This window comes from Artemia sp. Qi Xiang Cuo, chromosome 4 (assembly GCF_049724085.1).
Source record: "Artemia sp. Qi Xiang Cuo chromosome 4, ASM4972408v1, whole genome shotgun sequence".
Taxonomy (NCBI): Eukaryota; Metazoa; Arthropoda; class Branchiopoda; order Anostraca; family Artemiidae; genus Artemia; species Artemia sp. Qi Xiang Cuo.
In genome coordinates this window covers 44,213,500-44,234,269 of record NC_142797.1, presented here as the reverse complement: position 1 = coordinate 44,234,269, position 20,770 = coordinate 44,213,500, and the positions used below count along the sequence as shown (strand labels likewise).

At 37.4% G+C, this 20,770-nt stretch overlaps 1 pseudogene; it reads left to right on the top strand.

The window, feature by feature from the left end:
- The first annotated feature begins 17,771 nt into the window (after positions 1 to 17,771).
- Positions 17,772 to 18,881, top strand: LOC148953149 (uncharacterized; annotated as a pseudogene).
- Positions 18,882 to 20,770: the final 1,889 nt, after the last annotated feature.

Sequence of the window (20,770 nt, the reverse complement as noted above, 5' to 3'; positions counted from 1 at the left end):
AACCATAAAACAGACATAAATTGCTGTTGACATCCATAAATGTGAGAAAGTTCCTGTTTTTTCATTCTCACTGACAAAAACCATAAAACAGACATAAATTGCTCTTAACATCCATCAAAGTGAGAAAGTTCCTGTTTTTTCATTCTCACTGACAAAAACCATAAAAACAGACATAAATTTCTGTTGACATCCATGAAAAACATCAAATAAATTGACCAACACACATAACCGTCCAAGAAAACATACCATAAAAGTGAGAAAATTCATGTTTTTTCAAGTGAGAAAATTCCTGTTTTTTCATTCTCACTGACAAAAACCATAAAACAGACATAAATTGTTGTTGACATCCATGAAAGACATCAAATAAATTGATCAACACCCATAACCATCCAAGAAAACATCCATAAAAGTGAAAAAGTTCCTGTTTTTCCATTCTCACTGACAAGAACCATAAGACAGACAAAAATTACTGTTAACATACATAAATGTGAGAAAGTTCCTTTTTTTTCATTCTCAGTGACAAAAACCATAATACAGACATGAATTGCTGTTGACATTCATGAAAAAGATCAAATAAATAGACAAACACCAATTACCATCCAAGAAAACATCCATCATAGTGAGAAAATTCATGTTTTTTCAAGTGAGAAAATTCCTGTTTTTTCATTCTCACTGAAAATGAACCATAAAACATCCATCAAAGTGAGAAAGTTCCTGTTTTTTCATTCTCACTGACAAAAACTATAAAACAGACATGAATTGCTGTTGACATCCATGAAAAACATCAAATAAATTGACCATCACCCATAACCATCCAAGAAAACAACCGTAAAAGTGAGAAAGTTCCTGTTTTTCCATTCTCACTGACAAAAACCATAAAACAGACATAAATTACTGTTGACATCCATTAAAGTGAGAAAGTTCTTGTTTTGTCATTCTCACTGACAAAAACCATAAAACAGACATGAATTGCTGTTGACATCCATGAAAAACATCAAATAAATTGACCAACACACATAACCATCCAAGAAAACATCCATAAAAGTGAGAAAATTCATGTTTTTTCATTCTCACTGAGAAAACCATAAACCACGTGGTCCTGTTCGGAGCTCATCAGGCCTTTCTACTAATACTACTACACTTTAAGAAAAAAATTTGATTTCCAACAGAATGTTTTATTGAATTCAAACAAGTCAAAAATAAAATCCAATTTTTCTGTTGAAATTGTGACTTGCTTATTGAATTCCAACAAATTATTGGAATTATTAGGATTTATGGACTTTTCAGTAAAACAAATGTAATTTGCGACGGAAATAGATTATATTAATCAAAACGACCTGGACTTCAACAGTAGGTTGAAAATTCTAGAATATCAAATTGAATTTGACTATGGTGCCATTTAAAGTTAATTTTTGCACAAATGTTCTTATGAGCATGCATAAATATATGTATAAACATTTTTAGCTTATAATTAATATTTTGGAGCTATGGGAGATTATCTTAGGAATTTTTTTGTTACTAATGGCTTATGGAATAATTATAGTGTATTAATAAAAGAGAAATAGTCTGTTTTGGCCTTTTCTGCCTAAACACAAGTTTGGACTTATTAAATGTTATTATCAAAGTTTACGGGATTATTTCTGTAGTATGACTACTTGGGTTTCGCTGGAAACCGACGATTCCGCTAAACTTTATGATGAGTGGAAAAGTCTGCCTCTGAGCAGGAGAAGGACCTGTTCGGGTTTATATATGAAGCTAATCATTGATGACCATTCCTGGTAGCTGTTAGAAAATCCAATTATTTTATTGTTCGACAAGATTGTAGGCCTAATAAATCGAACAACGATAGTAATGGAAATCCAATTAAGGAACAGGAAATCCAACAAACAAGATGGAAATCCATTAAGAATCTTAAAATCCAACATGCTGTGCTTGAAATTCAATTAGATAAAGGAAATCCAACATTTTTTTTTCTCAACAGATTGGACATTCAATAATGATAACGGAATTCCAAAATGGTTTCTAATATTCAATTTAACCTGTCGAAATTCCAATTTTGCTGTTGATAAACATTACAAACAATTTTTCTTGAATCTCAAAATTTTTTTTTACAGTGTACAACTTTTGCTGCTACGCAAGCTATGAGTATTAAAGTTAAGCTTTTAAGGAATGCTTAGACGGATGTTGAACAAAATCAAAACAAAACTGTGAGCATGTGCAAATTCAAAAGGTGGCAAAGCAATATCTCAAGAACGGCTTACACTATTAAGCTAGATCTAAAAGGATACAGTGTAAAAAAAGATTTGACTTCCAACAAAATGTTTTGCTCGGATTCAAACATGTCAAAAGAAAATCCAATTTTTCTGTTGGAATTATGACTTGATTATTTAATTCAAACAAGTAAAAAAAATTCAATTTTTCTGTTCGAATTGTGACTTGCTTATTCAATTCCAACAAACTATTGAAATTATTAAGATTTATATACTTTTCAGTAGAGAAAAAAAAATATAATTTTCAACGTAAATAGGTTATATTAACAAACGCGGTTTGAACTTCAACAGCAATTTGAAGTTTCTTGAATATCATATTAAATTTGACTATAGGACCATTGAAAGTAATATGTTCGGTACAACTTCAATTCAAATATTCGGTTTATAGCAGAAAAAGTGGGATGCTAATTGAATTTGAGTATAAAAAGATAATTATAAAAATAAGGAAATATGTTTTTACTTTGAAATAAGTTGAGCTTACTTGTCTACAAAATGAACACGCAGAAATTTATGTACAAAAATTATCTTTTAACTTTTACAATCTCTTTTTTTAAATACACTTTAAGTGAGTTTCTGTAGGTAGAAAATTTCAAAAGATACTACCCCAATCTTAAGAGTACTAACGGTGAAAATACATTGCTTTCTGAATTCAATTTTTTCTAATTAATAAACGAAAATCCTTTTGTGGAAACACCTTTTGTATTTGCGATGAACGTCATTTTTGCAATGAGACTCAAAAAGTGTTTTAAAAAAATTCTTCCCTGCATTTGCCATAAATTGGCTGCTTACGCTGAATAACCAAGTATGCAAATATATCGAAGGAAAGAAGACACCTATAGGGGTATTTCAGTCTTTTACGTATTAATTAAAAAAAAATTCCGAAAAATAAGTTTTTCAAAGAAAAATAAAGGCCATTTTAAACTTAAGCTCAGCAGATACAAACATCTTTTAGAATTCAAACTCGAAACGACCAGTAATTACTATTAAAGAATAAATGAAACCCAAAACGAACAGAAATTAAATAAACTATCATAGAAAAAACACACAACAAGCAATAATATAAATGAATAAATAGATCTTAAAGCGTGTAATTTTTAGGTTGAACATAAAAATCAACTTTAAAATGAAAAAAAAATATTTTCCTATTGAAGTATAAATGAAACTTAAAACGAACAGAAATTAAATAAAAAATCAATACAAATAAACATACAATAGATATTAATGTAAATTAATAAATAAATCTTAAAACGAGGGAAACTTAAATTGAATATGCAAATCAGGCTTGAAACGAACAAAAGTCACTACAAACAAGAGTTTGGGTAGGGCCTCTTTCTCTCATTGTAAAAGTCTAAAACCTACTGCGTCATTGGCGCTCTACTGAAAACAAATTTCATGACAAATATTTTCTTTTGTGCTTAATATTGAAAATAAACATTAAAATGATAGTAACATTTTGAACAGATGAGCTTTCAGCAATTAATACCATTATACATCACATATTCAGTTTAATTTATTAGCTCTTTTTAAAGTTGTTAAAGACGAATATAGTTTCACTACAAACAAGTGTTTGGATACTGCCTCCTTTCCTAACTGTAAATAAAAACCAAAAGCCTACTGCGTCATTGGCGCTTAACTGAAAACGAATTATATAACAAATATTTTCTTTTCCAGTTCTTACAGCATTGAAAATACAAGTACAACTACAGTGAAATAAATTCTTGAACTGATGGATCTTTCATCAGTTAATATCTGTATACATTAAATATTCAATTCGATGTTGTTTATACTTTCCACGACTGTTCAAGACGCATATAGTTTTCATTAAAGCGCCAATGACGCAGTAGGTTTTAGACTTTTACAGTGAGAGAAGGAGGTCATACTCAAGCTCAAGCTTTTAAAAAAGTCTTTATTTTAAAATCAAACTTAAAAAAAAAAAATCAAATATTCATCAAAGTATCAAAACTAAGTAACAATATCAAAGTGAAAAAATGGGTTTCTGTCAACTTCGGAGTTTTTATTATCTGATGTTTGAACTATTTTTGACAAAATTGCTATCTCAAAATTTTTATCGGATGGGTTTGGAGAAAAAGGGCGTGTGGGGATTAATTAAGCTTCGGTCTCTTCTGACTTTTTAGAAATGGACTAGAACTTTCTATTTTCAATCAAATAAGCCCTCGCTGAATTTTATACGAGTTTACCTTCTATAAGAACCATATATATTCCCAGAGTATAACTTACAACGCCTGTCCCTAGGCCCTGGGGTGTTGTGTCGACCCTGGAGTTTTAATATCTGATGGTTGAACTATTTTTAACAAAATGATCACCTCAAATTTTTATCGCATGGGTTTATTCATCCGATAAACCCAAAGGCATGGAGGGCGGGAGGGGCTAGCTGCCCTCTGATCTTTTTTTAACTCTGAGAAAATGAACTGCAACTTTTAATTTCAATTCAAATTAGCCCTCTCTAAAGTTTATACGAGCATCCTTTTCATAAGAACCACCTACGGCCCCAGGACATAGCTTGCAATGCCTTCCCCCGGGCCCTGGGGGAATGTGTCGACACCGGAGTTTTTGTTATCTGACCTTTGAACCATTTTGAAAAAATGGCTCTCTCAAAGTTCTTATCGGATGGCTTTGAGGAAAATAGGGAGTGGAAAGGGGGGCTAGTTGCCCTCCGATCTCTTTTGACTCTTAAAAAGTGAACGAGAACTTACACGAGCCTACCTTCCATAAGAACCATACATGCCCCCTGAGCAATACTTACAACGTCTTCCCGGGCCCTGGGGGAAGGAGTTCTGGTGATATATGAGTTTTTCTTATCTGATCTGTGAACTATTTCTAACGAGATGGCCATACGTAAAAGAGTTTTGTTGTATGATCTTTGAACTATTTTTAATAAAATGGCTACCTCAAACTTTTTATCAGATGTATTTGGGAAAAAGGGCTTGGAGAGGGGGCGGTTGCCCTCCGATCACTTTTGACTCTTACAAAGGGCACTAGAACTCTCGATTTCCAATCCAATGAGTTCTTTGAAGTTTTTACGACGACCCCTTCTATATTAAGTGCCTCTGGGAAAAAGTAAATGGAGTGTGGGGGAGGCTAGCCACCCTCCAATTAGTTTTGACTCTTAAAAAATGAATTACAACTTTCAATTTTCAATCAAATGAGCCCTCTAGGAAGTTTATACGAGTATCCCTTCCATAACAACCATATATGCCCCCAGGGCATAAATTAGAACGCCTGTCCCTGGGTTTTGGGGGGTTGTGTCGACCCTTGAGATTTAATATCTGATGGTTGAACTATTTTTAACAAAATGGTCACGTCAAATTTTTATCGGATGGGTTTATCCATCACATACACCCAAAGGCGTGGAGGATTGGAGGGGCTAGTTGCCCTACGATCTTTTTTCACTCTGAGAAAATGAATTGCAACTTTTAATCTCCATTCAAATGAGCCCTCTCTGAATTTTATACGAGCATCCCTTTCATAAGAACCACATACGCCCGAGGACATAGCTTACAACGCCTATTCCCCGGGCCCTGCGGGAGTTTTTGTTATCTAATATTTTAACAATTTCCAAAAAACTGGCTATCTCAAAATTTGTAGCGGATGGATCGGGGAAAAAAGCGTGGAGGGGGGGGGCTAGTTGCCCTTAACTCTCTTTACTATTAAAAAGTGAACTAGAACTTTCAATTTCCAATCAAATGAGCTCTCTATGAAGTTTATACGAGCATCCCTTTCAAAAGAACCATACAGGCCATTGGGAGATAACATAGAACGCTTTTCCCTTGGCCCAGGAGGTTTGTATTAACACCAGATTTTTTCTTATCCGACCTTTGAACTATTTTTAACAAATTGTCTATCTCAAAATTTTCATCATATGGGTTTGAAAAAAGGAGGCGTGGGGGGGGGGTTCTGCCCTGGGATCTCTTTTTACTATTAAAAAGTGAGCCCGAACTTTCAGTTTCTTTCTTATATCCCCCCTTATATCCCCAGGGGATGACTTACAACCCTTGCCCTGAGGCCTGTGGGGGAGTGTCATCCTTAAAAATATAATTTCTATCAGGAAATCAAATACGCTGAACAAAATGGCTATCTCAAAATTTTGAATGGATATGTTTCGAGAAATGGTGGGCGTGGAAGGGGTGTTAGTTGCCTTCCAATCACTTTCGACTATTAAAAAGGGCACAAGCCACTCCAATTTCCAATTGAATGAGCCCTTTTTGAAGTTTCTATGACAACTTCGTCGATACGAAGTGCCCTGCTCTAAAGGGAAAAATAATAAATAATACATTGTGCCAACATCGTTGGCCCGGGGGCCAACATGGCCCCGGGCATAACTCAAAACCTTTGCCCTGAGGGTTGTGGGGGAGTGTCCTCCTCAAATATATATTTTCTATCTGGAAATCAACTACGCTGAACAAAATGGCTATCTCAAAATTTTGATTGGATGTGTTTGGATAAATGGTGGGCATGGAAGGGGTGCTAGTTGCCTTTCAATCATTTTAGACTATTAAAAGGGGTATTAGCCATTTCAATTTCCAATCAAATGACGACCCCTTCTATATGAAGTGCCTCTGGGGAAAAAATAATAATAATAATAATAAAATATTAGAGCCGTATGGTCTTTACCATAGGCAACGCTATAGCGTTGCCTCTGACACGTAAAGGAACCAAAAGCTTCCCCCAAAAAGAGAATTTTCTAAAATAGTGCGCATTTCAACTGGACTCAGAAACGCTACACTTTAATAGCATGAATAGTGCTTCAAAAACTCTGTTTTGCTACAGGATTACTTAAAAAATAGGATGTTAGCCCAATAAGTTTTACCAAACAGTTCATAGTATTGATTCAGAGTTCAAAGCGAACGGACCTCTCATAAATTGGATATTTTATTAACATTGTTAAACCAGTAAGCTTTTTCATTTAATTATAATCCCAGTGAAGTTAGTTAGAATTCGCAATATTTGTCAAAGGATTATAGTTCCTGACCTATAATAAAACCTTTGCTTAATCTATTAACCTAGTTTCTGGACATTTACATAAGTTTTTACGGCTTATGATTTACAGACACGATTAATCGAAGCAATCTGGTTTCATAAGTGGAATAAGGGATTACGATTTATGAACTATATTACTGTAACTGAAAATGATTGATCCTGGAATTTCGGCGAAAGATAAACTTTTTTATAATCCAGTGTTGAATTTCATACAGAAAAATCTCGAACTAGGGATTTCCCACTATTCGATTAAAGATCATGCTTTGGATTTTTTTTTTTTTCGGCTACTGAAGTGTTAGATGCGAGAAAGCTTTTCCTCCAGAAAGCTTTTCCGAAGGAAGTTCCATCCAGGCGAGTTGGTAACAACGCCCAACAAAATAGTACTGCCGATATTATTGCAGCGTTTGAAAGATGCGACTCTGAAGATATAGATGTGCCGGACTTCGTGATAAGGAGCGCGAGTGATATCCCGATAATTCCCGCATCGGCATATTCCATGCTTAGTAGTAAGGTAAACGCCTGTTTTAATGAATTACGCGCTTTGTCAGAAAAGCTTCAAACCCTGCTGCCTCCCCGCCCCCCCCCCCCGCCGCTCCCCCTTTAGTTGAAGATAAACCTACATATGCAGTAATTGTGAAAAATGTTCCTACCGATTTAAGTGATCCTGGTTTGCGAAAAGATAAATTGAATTCGTTTGAAGGTCATGAAGGGATTTTAAGTCTAAAACCTGATAATCAGAATAAAAAGTGGATCGTAGTTACTCGAGATAGGCAGTCAGCCGTATCCCTTGCCGCCTCAGCCTCTAAGAGCCTACCTAATGTTCAAACCAAGGTCCTTGATAAAAAAAAGCACTTGGTATTGTTTGGGGTATCCCTGAATGTATCAGAATCCTCTCTAAAGGAAAGCATACCGGGATTAGTACGTGCTATAAAAATAGGACATTCAAAATGTTTTCATTTGGAATTTCTGGATAAGTTAGCACTGAAAAATGCAATTAACCATGGTCTCCGACTTGGATATGAGCTTTTTCGTGTTGAAATCTATCAAGAATTACCACGTCGTTGTTTCCGGTGCGAAGGGGTAGATCACACTATTGCTAGATGCCCACGTTCTCCTGATTTACCAAAATGTTCCCGCTGTGCTGGGGCTCACGAAAACACCACGGACAACCCTTGCTCAGTTGCTCCTAAGTGCGCCAATTGCGGAGGAAATCATGTTTCTTATAGTTTAAAATGCCCCGTACTGAGAAATGCGCTTGCCATGACAACATGATGACTTCTCCTACAGCCTTAAGTTTTGTTTCTCTGAACATTAATGGTACTAAAGATAAAGATCTGCAAATCGACGAGCTTCTAAATTTTGATGTTGTATTTCTACAGGAGCATCTACTTTCCAAAGTTAATACGAACAGTTTAAGGCGGTCTTCCGGCCGCCCTTCCGGCGGCACCGCTATCTTCATTCGGTCGGGATATCAGCCTATGCAAATTTATTCTGATGCTATTATTCTAGCAATCCAGTGTAATAACATGGCTTTTGTAAATGTGTATCTCCCATGCAGTCATCGAAATACTCAGTCATTTACTGCTTTTGATAAAGCTTGCCATAAACTGAAATCTCTTTTCATAAAATTTGCAGATAAAAATGTTGATTGGATCTTAGCCGGGGATATGAATACTGACATATTGACCTCATCTGATCGATCTGAACTCCTGCTAGATTATCTGCCAAGTGTCTATCATGTCGCTGCTAAGAACCTGGCTTATACTTACATTCATAATCGAGGCTCCGTTAAATCCAACCTTGACCTTATTATTGTGTCTAATTCCGGTCTAATTAAATCCGAGGTGTTTGTTGATGAAGATAAAATTAATGATGACCATCTCCCTATTTCGTGCCTAATTGAGCCTCCTGATATTTAAGCCCACTTTAAAGGTCCCCATTCAAAATGGTATCAAAAGCCCAATTGGAATCGGATAAACGTTGAGATGTATATTGCTACTTTATGCACTCTACTCTCAACTATTAAAGTCCCGTTTCACTTGCTCCAGACTTCGATATAGTGCCCTGATTCTAAGGAAGACCTACATTCGTATTATTACCAGATAGTGGCATGTCTAAAGTCGGCCACAAAAGTTGCAGTTCTGATTGAGGACATGCATTCTGGGTTTCGCAAGGCCTTGTGGAATATACATCCGGAAGTGAAAAAAGTAAAGAACTGTGCAAAGTTTTGGTTGCGATTGTGGAACGCTTGCGATCGACCCTCCTCCGGTGCTGTGTTTACAGTCAAGCAAAAAACGAAGAAAGAATACAAATCTTGTTTACGTAATGCTAGGCTCAACGCGTGGGGCGCTCCAAATAGTAAAATGACTTGGAATAGAGTTATCGATAGCAGTAAGTGTTATCCCCCAACTCAGTCGGAATTAAACATTATGAATTTTGTGCGCCATTTTATTGACATATTTTCCGTATTTAATCAGTGTGTTCAGAAACATTTTTCTAATCTACTTAGTTCGGTCCTGCCAGTGTCTGTTTGTCAATATAGAGTCCCTGCGATAAGTATGAGTGATTTACATGGGCGCTGAAGAAAGTTACAAGATCAGATTCTCCTGTTTGTGATGGCCTATGCTTTAAAAAATTTGCTTATGATTGCCCATTATTGTTAAACCACCTGCAGTTATTATTCCAGGTTTGTATAGCTCAATCTCTGGTTCCTGATAGTTTTTTTTCCGGTAGTATCACGCCTATACTTAAACGCGGTAATGATCCAGATTCATGCTCGAATTATAGACCGATTACGGTATCTTGCTTTATGAGTTAGATTTTTGAGTATGTCCTTTTTCCTGAAATAACTTCTAAGTGTGATTTTTCGTCTTTTCAACTAGGAATTAGAAGAGGGGTTGGTTGCCTCCAGGCGCATCATGTGCTCAGCCGGTTGTTAAAGGAAGTTTTTGCCCAGAAGCGTTCATTGTATTGCTGCACAGTAGACATTTCCGGGGCTTTTGATAATGTTGTTCACGCCCAGGCCTTGCATTCCCTTGCTTGTTACGGAGTCAATTATTCAGTTATTTCTACATTGCGATATTGGTATGATAATTCTTATGTGCGCATTAAGGGGCTGTCAAATACTTCTGGTTCAGTAGCTGTTAGGAAAGGCATTAGACAGGGAGGAGTTTTATCTCCTTATATATTTAAATGTGTCCTCGCTACTTATTTAGAACATCTATCTCCTACTGTGTTTTTTTCGTGATATTGGTGTAAGTTATATTGCATACGCCGACGATGTCCTTTTAGTTAGTTTTTCTCGTCGAGGGCTGGTTCAGAACTTCCGTAAGCTGCCTTCTCTACTTAGTGATATTGGCCTATCTGTTAATATGGGAAAGTGTTAGTTTATGTGCTTTAATAGTAGCATCTCTGTATCTCCATTAAACCTTGGTTCGATTTCATTACCTTGTTTGGATAAAGTCAAGTGGCTTGGTATATCGTTCTACCCGTCCATTTCTTAAACTTACTCCGAGTTCGTTACTAATGCATTAAAAAATATTCGTGTGTCATATGGTAAGATGTCTCCAAATAGAGGGCGTTATAACCGTAAGGGCCTAGCTCGGCTTTATAATAGATTTTGCTCTCCAGGAGTAAATTTTCTATCTGGATTCCACCACTTACTGAGGAAAAAAGACTTACGGAGACTTATAAGATGTTACTTTAGATATTGTGAATTTTTGATGTATTGATCCGTCTTTGTCAAAAATAGATACATTTGTTTACCGTAAGGTGCCATTTTTTCATTCTCGCGACTTGCCCGTGTGTCTTACAATTTTTATATTACAAATGTGAAGGGTGCTTACGTCCAATAACCCTTAGTTTGTTTTTTTCTTCATGTTTTCGGTTAATTTGTATTTTTGTTGTTGTTAGATTTTGTAATGATGTTGTTATTTTTTCTTTTTTTTTTCTTTTATAAATTTCCATTACTCCGCAGTGTCATTACTAATGTTCATATGTGGGTCATAAATAAATTATTATTATTATTATTATTATTATTATAGTGTTAACACTGCAATTAAGAACCGACTCAGCTCAATAGTAACCGAAACTTAAAAATGGAATTTTGATAACAAATGATAAGAATTGGTTTTGTATGCAGATTGCAAATATATAAATTTCATTATTATTAATATCTACCCACCAAAGGCTCCAAGCCTCAGAAGGAAAAGGGACTTTTATGGATTCAAGGATTTTGAAAACAGGGAGCCTGATTTTCTAAAAAGGGAGAAACATCCCCCAAAAAGTCAATGAATCTTAATGTAAATCGGACCTTCAGATTCACTTACTTGACTTGACTTAAGGCTCCTGCCGAGGGTTCGGCGTAGAGAACGATGAGAATAGGCGCCTCCAGGTTGACCTATCACGTGCCAGGGTCGTAGCTTCCTCCACTGGGATGTTGGCTTGTGCGAGGAATGCCTTGGCTTTGTCTTTCCACCTCGTGGGTGGGCGTCTTCTGGATCGTTTCCATCCATTTAGGTTCAGGTCAAAGTCCAATGTAACCTGTACTGTGGCATCACGTGACATGCAAAGGAGGTGATCGTACCACCCAACACTACACTGGGCGAGCTGCGTTGAAAAAGGAGTTTGAGCCGTACGTGATAGGAGAGTCTGGTTGCTAACGAAGTCAGTCCAGTGAAGTCTTCCGATTTTTCAGAGATGTTTCATCTGAGCGACATCGACGGTGCTGAGGAGATATTTGGTAGCTGGTCACGTCTCCACTCCATACAGTAGGACAATACTGACTGACACAGTGTAGATGCGCGTTTTGGTAAAGCGGCTTATGTTTGGCTTTCGCCAGATGCTGTTAAGCCTCCCAACAAGTGCTGAAACCTTGGCTATTCGAGATGTAAGCTCTTTTGTGATCAAGCCCTCCTTCGACAGAATAGATCCCAGGTAAATGAAGTCTTCAACCACATCTACTCGGTTGCTTCCGAAGTTGACTTCCTTTACATTAGAACGGGACGTGGGGGGCTCAAGGAGCATAACTTTGGTTTTCTGCCAGTTGATCTTCAGTCCAACTTTCTAGGCTTCTTCTGAGTGCACCTGGAGAGCTTTGGCCATCTTATCGACGGTGCTCGCAAATAGCGCTATGTCGTCGGCAAAGTCAGCATCAGAGAGTACCCGGTCTCCGAACTGAAGACCGAATTGAAGGCAATTCATCGTGCTGGCCATAACATGGTCTATGACGCAGTTGAAAAGCTCGGGAGCGGCGGCACAACCTTGGCGGACGCCAGTCTTCACCGGGAATGTGGGACTGCGTCTTCCATTGACCTGCACGCAGCTTTCCGTATCCTCATACAGCTTTTCAAAGAGTGAGCAATATTTCTTGGGTAAACCCGTAGTTCTTAGTATCAGCCAAAGTGAACGGCGATCAACAGAATCGAAGGCAGCCTTAAAGTCCACGAATGCGATGTACGCTTTTCGGTGGAACTCTCGCGTCTTCTCGATCAACTGGCGCATAGTGAAAATTTGCTCCGTCATCGACCTGCCGGGTATGAATACGGCTTGCTGGACTCTTCTCTTTCTACGCAAAAAGGTGGAACACCTGTCCAGGAGTGACATGGCGAAGAGTTTACCAGGAACGGAGAGAAGTGTCATCCCACGATAGTTGGAGCAGATTTGATGGCTGCCCTTACTTTTCCAGAGCGGCAATATGATGCCAGCACGCCATTCATTCAGTATGCACTCCGTCGTCCATACAGCTGAGAAGATTATCTGGAGCCACGGAATCATCGCTGCACCCCCGTACATAAAGGAGTTTTGCAGAAATACCACAGACGTCGGCGGCTCGATTATCATATAACCGTTACAGAACATTTTGGATCCCAGAGGTGATAAACAGTTGCAATACGAGGTCGAAAGTAGCCTCGGGTGTGGTCATTGCTGCTTGAATCAGATCAGGGTCGGGATGAGCAACTGCCTCGGCATTCAGAAGCGTTGAGAAGTGACTGCTCCAGGCAGAGAGTTGGCCTGCATCGTCATCCGGCATGCTTCCGTCAGCAGAAAAAAACACGACTCACGGTGGAAGTCTTCCCTTCCGTCAGGTCGCGGAGGTGTTTGTAGAGGGAGCAGGTGTCTCCTTTTCTCGAGGCATCTTCAAGATCGCTGGCTTTCTTGTCGACAAAGGTCTTCCTATCACTGTGCAGTAGGCTATTGCGCAGGCCATTGAGTCGTCTGTACTCTGGCATATTCTTTGCTAAACGGGCCTTCCGGCGCAGTTTGATCACGGCCAGAGCCTCCTGGGATATCCAGGGTTTATTTTTATGTCTGCTGTGGTCAATGGTTCTGCCAGCAGAATCGAGTATGTTATCTTTGAAAGACTTTCATGCTGCTTCAGGGTCGTCCAGAACTTGGAGGCAGCTGGAGCGGTTAGAGATATTGAGAGCATACTTCTGTTGCATCTGAGATGTAGCCAGACTATTCAGATCGAGCTTGGGAGGCCGTCTCTCTTGTCATTGTGCTGTCAGGCGTAGCTTGAGTGTGGCAAATACAATCCTATAGTCTGTGTTTCCATGGTGGGTTGACCTATAAGTCCGGCACTTGGTTATTGATGAGCGCCAGTGACCCGAGATCATAACATAATCGATCATCTTCTTTGTCTGGCCGTCATTACTATACCAAGTGTATTTGTGTATATCTCGTCTCTGAAAGGGCGTGTTTGAAATAACCAGATTATGCATATTGCAGAGCTGGAGGAGTCTTTGTCCGTTGTCATTCAGTGAATCTGGAGTCACAGGGCCGAGAACACTTCTCCACACGCCTTCCCTGTCATTTACCGTCGCGTTAAGGTCTCCAAGAAGAGTGATGATGTCGTGGGGTGGGACTCTAGACAGGATTACTAACAGCTCCACAGAGAACTGATCCTTTACGTATGCAGGACTCAGATTTGTGGGAGCATATCTTACAATAATTTTCCACTTTCCATGCTTGTGGGGGAACTGAGCCATCAGTATTGTATCTGAAATATTTTGATAGGAGAGAAGACATCTCTTGGGTCTAGCGTTCAGCGCGAGGCCTACACCATTTGTCTTGCTTTTTGGGTCACCAGACCAGATCAGGTGATATCCTTCACCAATATCCTCGGACTCTCTTCCGACAAGGCGGGTTTCCGTTAGGCCAGCCACAGTTACATTGAAGCGTTTTAGCTCATAGGCAAGCATTGATTTAGCTCCAGGGAAGTTGAGTGTGAGTACGTTCCAGGTGGCAAGGCGTATTCCACCCTCGTCAATGAGGTTCATTCAAGGGTCTAAAATCGGTCCAGGGACGTTCTGGGGTCATGGAAGGTAAAGGGGGGGTAGGTCATCTGAGGCAGTATCATCGTTTTTCGTTGCGGTAAAATTTTCGGGTGGAGGGTTGCAGGCCCAACCGACCCTAGGCCTGGGATATAATTAGAGCTAGGACTTGCCTAGATACTGAAAGTCCCTGGGGTGGGCTCCACCCACCTCATAAGGTTGAAGCTGCCCATTAACATGGAGCGTTTAGTTAGGGAAAACCCCATATCCAGAGGCATGTGGTCAGCAGACATAGTCTGCCTCATTCCGGATGAACTCCATTCGCCTTCAGATTCAGCGTATCAGAAAATTTTATTGAGGGGGTTACAATCTCCTGTCTGCACAAATGTGGAATTGTGTGTTTTTGCCAGAAGACAGATCATGGATGCGTTTCTATTTGCTTTTTGTTTTTTTTCTTCTAGTGTCTTTTTTAAGAGACCGTAAGAATTGGAGGGCAACTAAACCTCTTCCCAATACCTAATTTGTCGCTAATTTTGTTTTCAAATGTTATGATTTGAGATCAATTTGACAAAAAAGAGTCATCTCCTTCAACTACAAACGTATAATACAGAAGTACATTTAATGATAAGACCTTTAAACGACGAAGCGACGATTTTACCTAGGGGACATTCAGATCGGAGAGAGAAGAAATTCTGATTCAGAGAGATCAGAGAGAGAAGACAGTCTGAGTGTGATGGTAAGCATTCAGTTGAGTTTATTAATATTGATAACATGTGTCTTATATTTCCCAAAATGTTTAAGAAAGTATATTTTTATAAAATAAAAAAAGTTTGTTAAGATTCTACGGTACTGTTCTATTAGCTGTAAACCACGCAAGAAACGAAGTTTGGTTAATGCTAATGAAATAAAACAAAATAAGATAAAAATATAATAGTTTAGAATCCACATTCGGGTACATATTTGCACATTAGGGGGGTGAGGGGTAAAGCATAGCATATAATAAATACGTAACCTAACATAGGTACCTTTTCCCCCCTCAATCCCAAAAAACTAAAGCTGAAATATCATAAACAATGTTAGAAACCACTGTTTGCATTCCAATTCTCCGTTGAAAGAACCTGTTTGAGTAGTTTCTTTTATCATATAATTTTTTTTATAACAAACAGATTTGAGGAGGTGACAAACAAGAGATTTGATGAGATCTGATGAGTAAGTCAAAGGTTTTCAGAAAAGATAGGGTTCGTGGCATTTTTATTGCAATCGTTCAGCTGTGGAGGTAGAAAAAAGGGGGGAATTCTTTCTTTTATTTGTGCCTCAATTTGATTTCATCTTCATTTCAGGTCCGTGTGTCACTGTTTTCCTGATCGAAAGGTATTTCTTACTCAAGTGTCTTCTGTCGGCCTTTTACTGCGCCATTGATTTGCTGATTTCCACGATGAAAAAATGCAGCCGTTAAGGGGTGTCATATCATATGGGAGAAATTTTTGTTGTAATTTTCTGTTCTTGTAAAATAAATGAGATTTTTTGGTATTAAGAAAGGGAAACTAAATCCTGAGAACTAGATATTAGACTTTAGACGTAGGAAATTGAACAACACTAGAGATGGAAATCCAAAAAAAGAACGGAAAATCCAGCAAACAAGATGGAAATCCAATAAGGATCTTAAAATCCAGCATGTTGTTTTGTCAACAAATGGAAAATTCAATTCAGTTATGGGAATTCAACATTTTTGTTTCTCAAATAATTGGAAATTCAATAATAATAATAATGGAATTTCAAAATGGTCTCCAATATTCAAACTCAGTTGTTGAAATTCTAATTTTGTTGTTGATAAATATTACAAACAATTTTTATTGAATCTCAGACAGTTTCTTTTTTACAGTGTACAGAAATTATCCCGTAAAGTATGATATTAACATTTAACGAGTCCTTGAGCTTGAGTTTATTTAGAAAACACCAAAAAAGATTTTTTCACTTTTATTAATACACTGTAATTATTCCATAAGCAATTGGTGATTAATAAATTTAAAATTATATTGTTCTGTTGCTCCAAACTATTAATTATAAGCTAAAAATGTTTTTACACAAATTTATGCATTTTCATAAAAAACATCTGTACATAATTTCACTTTAAATATCAATATGATATTCTATAAATTTCAGTCTACTATTGAAATTCAAATCATTTTGATTAATATGACCTATTTGCGTCGAAAAATACATTTTTTCTACTGAAAAGTGCATAAATCTTAATAATTTCAATAATTTTTCTGAATTCAATAAGCAAGTCACAATTCCAACAGAAAAATTGGATTCTTGTTTTACTTGTTTGAATTCGAGTAAAAAAATTGGGTGGAAATCAATTATTTTTTACAGTGTACTTAATAATTTATGTTCGTTTTAAGTTTTAATTTTGCTCCATACTTTCAGTTCAAAAAACATTTTTTTTTTATTAAATCTCTACAAGAATTGAGGTGACTGAATTAAACTGACGGAAATAAGCTGACAGTTTAATATACGTTTATATTAAATCATGGAAATCACAGTACCTCAAAATCACATTTAGCCGATTTTTTTACTTTATTCGAAAACCAATCCACCATGACTGGACTGTATTTCAATACTAAAATTTAAATAAATTTTTCAAATACATTCGGTTCCAGTAATGCGCAAATGAAGTAATAACCTTTTGAAGGCTTACATGTGTTTTTAGTTTTTGGTTCAACCGAGCTATTGATTCAAAAGAAAATTTTTAGATAAGGGTCTTACTTGAAAAAACCCTCCTGGGAGAATATAAGGAATTTAAGTTCTGAACTACTTTTTAATTCTGAACTAGTTTTAAGTTCTGAACTAGTTTTAAGTTCTGAACTAATTTTCAAGGTAACAACATATAAACTAATCGGATTACTTTTTCACATCGTTCATTATCTGGGCTAGTTACTGCTTTGAACTAAATGTATTGTTGCGAAGGAACTTTTAATTGGGACTGAAGTTTTGATATTTGGAATTATTTTTTTTGTGAAATTGTCAATTTGCAGCCCCGGTTTTGCACTGTTCAGTGATATGCAGGAAAGTCTTTTGGGCTGAATTCACACAGGTTGAATTGGCTAGGCCCTCACTCAAAGATAATTCTTTCTGTTTCTGTTTGTCGACTTCAAATAATAAGATACTTTTAATTCTACTCCAAAAGGAGCGCCTTAGCTCCGCCTTCGAGTTCAACTGAGAGATAGACGCGTGCAATCACCTCGATTGACCGAAGCAACACCAGTTGACGTTAGCATTCGCTTTGATTCGGACCAAATTAAATAATGAGTGATAGTGAGATAGTGATTGGATTGTTGGACAATTTAGTCGATGAAGATTATGATCGTGAGAGGCGTGGAAGGCAATATAAAGCTCATTCACGTCACAGAATACTCTCAAGTGAGAGTGATAGCGATCAAACGAATGGCTCTCGGAGCCCAGAGTTTCAAACTCGTGCTCGGTATGGCTCTCGGAGCCCTAAAATTAGTTCTAGGAGAGAAAAATCTTGCTCTTGGAGCCCCAAAAAAATCCATGAAACAAAGCGGAAAGCTTCCCCGGAAAAGCACAAAGGTAAAAGATTAAAAGAAAACATGTCAAATGACGCTCTATTCAAAAAGATTTATGAAGAACGTTCTGGTACCAAAGAGGGTCCCAAGATCCATAAGAAACTTGCCAAAGTTGAAAATAGAGCTTTTTCTGAGCCTTTGGAAATAGTGAAGCTAAAAGAGTTATTTGAGCACCACCCTAGGCCTGCAAATACCGAAAAAATTGTTCCTCCAAAGGTGAATAGTGAAATTTGGGCTATTCTCTCATCACAGGCTAAACAAAGGGATGCTAAGGCACTTCAAGTGTGGCGGACAATTGCTCACTCAACATTGTGTGTTTTAGAGGCAGCAAATGCGATTCTTGAGCTAGAAAATGAGCATATTAAAGAAAAGGTTGTCAAAAACCTTACAGATGCAGTGCACATGCTTGGCCTCACCAATTACGATCTAAGTTTAAAAAGACGTCATGCGATGAAATTCGAATTGAGCCCGGATCCCACTGTAGCATCAGCCTTATGTGCTCCTGAAGTCAAAGTCGCGGAGTATCTGTTTGGCAAAGATATTGCCAAAACAACGTCTAAAGCTAAATCCGTGGCGGATTTGAAAAAATCTTTTGGAAAACCAAAAACATACAAAGGGGGGCCTACCGTTATCGCCGATGGCAGAACGAGGCCCCTCGTCCAAATTATCGCAGAAGGCAGGACCAGGACCGTCAAGAGAGGTTCAAATTCCAGAAATTCCAGAATTTCCAGAAAAGGGATCGCAAATAGCTGGTATGTACTATTTAACATACCCCGCCCTTGATTTTTATGTTTTGTTGTGAATTTCAATAGGCGGTCACAACATTTGGCTGATGATTGTAAAGCGGGGAGAATTAGTAAGTTCGTCTCAATATGGCAGTCAATAAGCAGTGATTTGTATATTTTGAATATTGTAGCCTCAAGCTATAAGATTGAATTTGAGAAAACACCACTAAAAGCTTTGAAAAAAAAAAAAAAACAGTCTTACGTTTGAAGAAAAACAGGCTATAAGAAAAGAACTTGATATTTTATTGCATAAAAGTGTTATTGTTAAAGTACCCGACTTCAGAATAAAGGAAATACGTTGTAATTCTCCCGTTTTTACAGTCCCAAAGAAAGATGGGTCTACTCAGTTTATTCTTAATCTTAAAAATTTTAATGAAAACATTAAATATTACCATTTTAAAATGGAAAGTGTTCATTCTGCGGTTCTTTTGATGACAAAAAATTGTTATATGGCCTCTATTGACCTAGTCGATTTTTATTATTCATGTCCTGTTGATTTTGATGATCAAATGTGGCTTTGTTTTCAAGTTGACCTTTATTATGCGTTCACTTCAATGCCAAATGGCTTATCATCTGCCCCAAAGGTTCTTACGAAACTTATGAAACCTGCTATCTCTCTGCTTCGAAGAAAAGGGTATTTGTCAGTTACGTGTTTAGACGATTCTCTCCTTCTGGGAAGGTCATATTTAGAGTGTCAAAATAATGTCTATGAAACAGCGAAATTACTGTCAGAGCTGGGGTTTGTGATCCACCCGGGAAAGTCAGTTCTCATTCCAAGCCAACAAATAGAATTTCTGGGCTTTTTGTTAGATTCGCGATCAATGCGTATTTTCCTGCCGGAAAGAAAAATTAAAAAAGTTATACATTTGGTTTCAAAAATTCTTAGTCGAAAATTGACTACGATTCAAGAATTGGCCGAAACTCTTGGCGTTCTCGTTTCAAAATTTCCAGCAGTAGAATTAGGGCCTTTATATTACCGAAAAGCGGAATCGTTGAAAACTCAAGCATTAAGGTACGCGAAGGGTGATTTTGCGGCAAGGATAATTTTAACATCCGATGTAAATTCGGAACTACAATGGTGGTTGGATATTGCCAACCATGCTTCTAAAGCAATTGAGTCTAGATCAATTGACAAATATTTGTGTAGTGATGCGTCAAAACTAGGTTGGGCACTCGTGGATGAATATTCCATGAAAATGGCCACAGGTGAATGGTCCTCAGAAGAGAAGAGATTTGATATCAATGTCTTAGAAACGAAGGTCGTTTATCTGGGATTAAAATGTTTTGCCCGTGATATTAAAGGCATGCATGTTCGGCTGCGTTCTGACAATATAACCACAGTTGCCTATATAAATAAAATGGGAGGATCAAAATCTAAATTTTGTAATTATTTCGCAAATAAGGTCTGGCAGGTAGTATTTCAGGGCAAAGGGTGGATATCTGCAGAACATGTGCCTGGGGTTGTCAATATCGCGGATAAAGCATCACGAAAATTTGATAATGAAAAGGAATGGAAATTGGATTCTGAAATATTTACTATTTTGAATTTTTTGGTATGTCAGTCAATAGATATTGACTTGTTTGCAACTAGATTAAATTTTCAGATTAAACCATTTGTTTCTTGGAAACCAGATCCAGAATGTTTTTTCTTAGATGCATTTGCAATGAATTGGAAGTCTTATTTTTTTTTATGCATTCCCCCCATTCAGCTTACTTCTGAGGACCCTTCAGAAGGTGGAAACAGATCAGGCCACAGGTATTTTGATCTTCCAAATTGGACCACACAAGTATGGTATCCCTTACTATTAAAGCTTTTAATAGGAATTCCAATATTTCTACCAAATGATATTTTT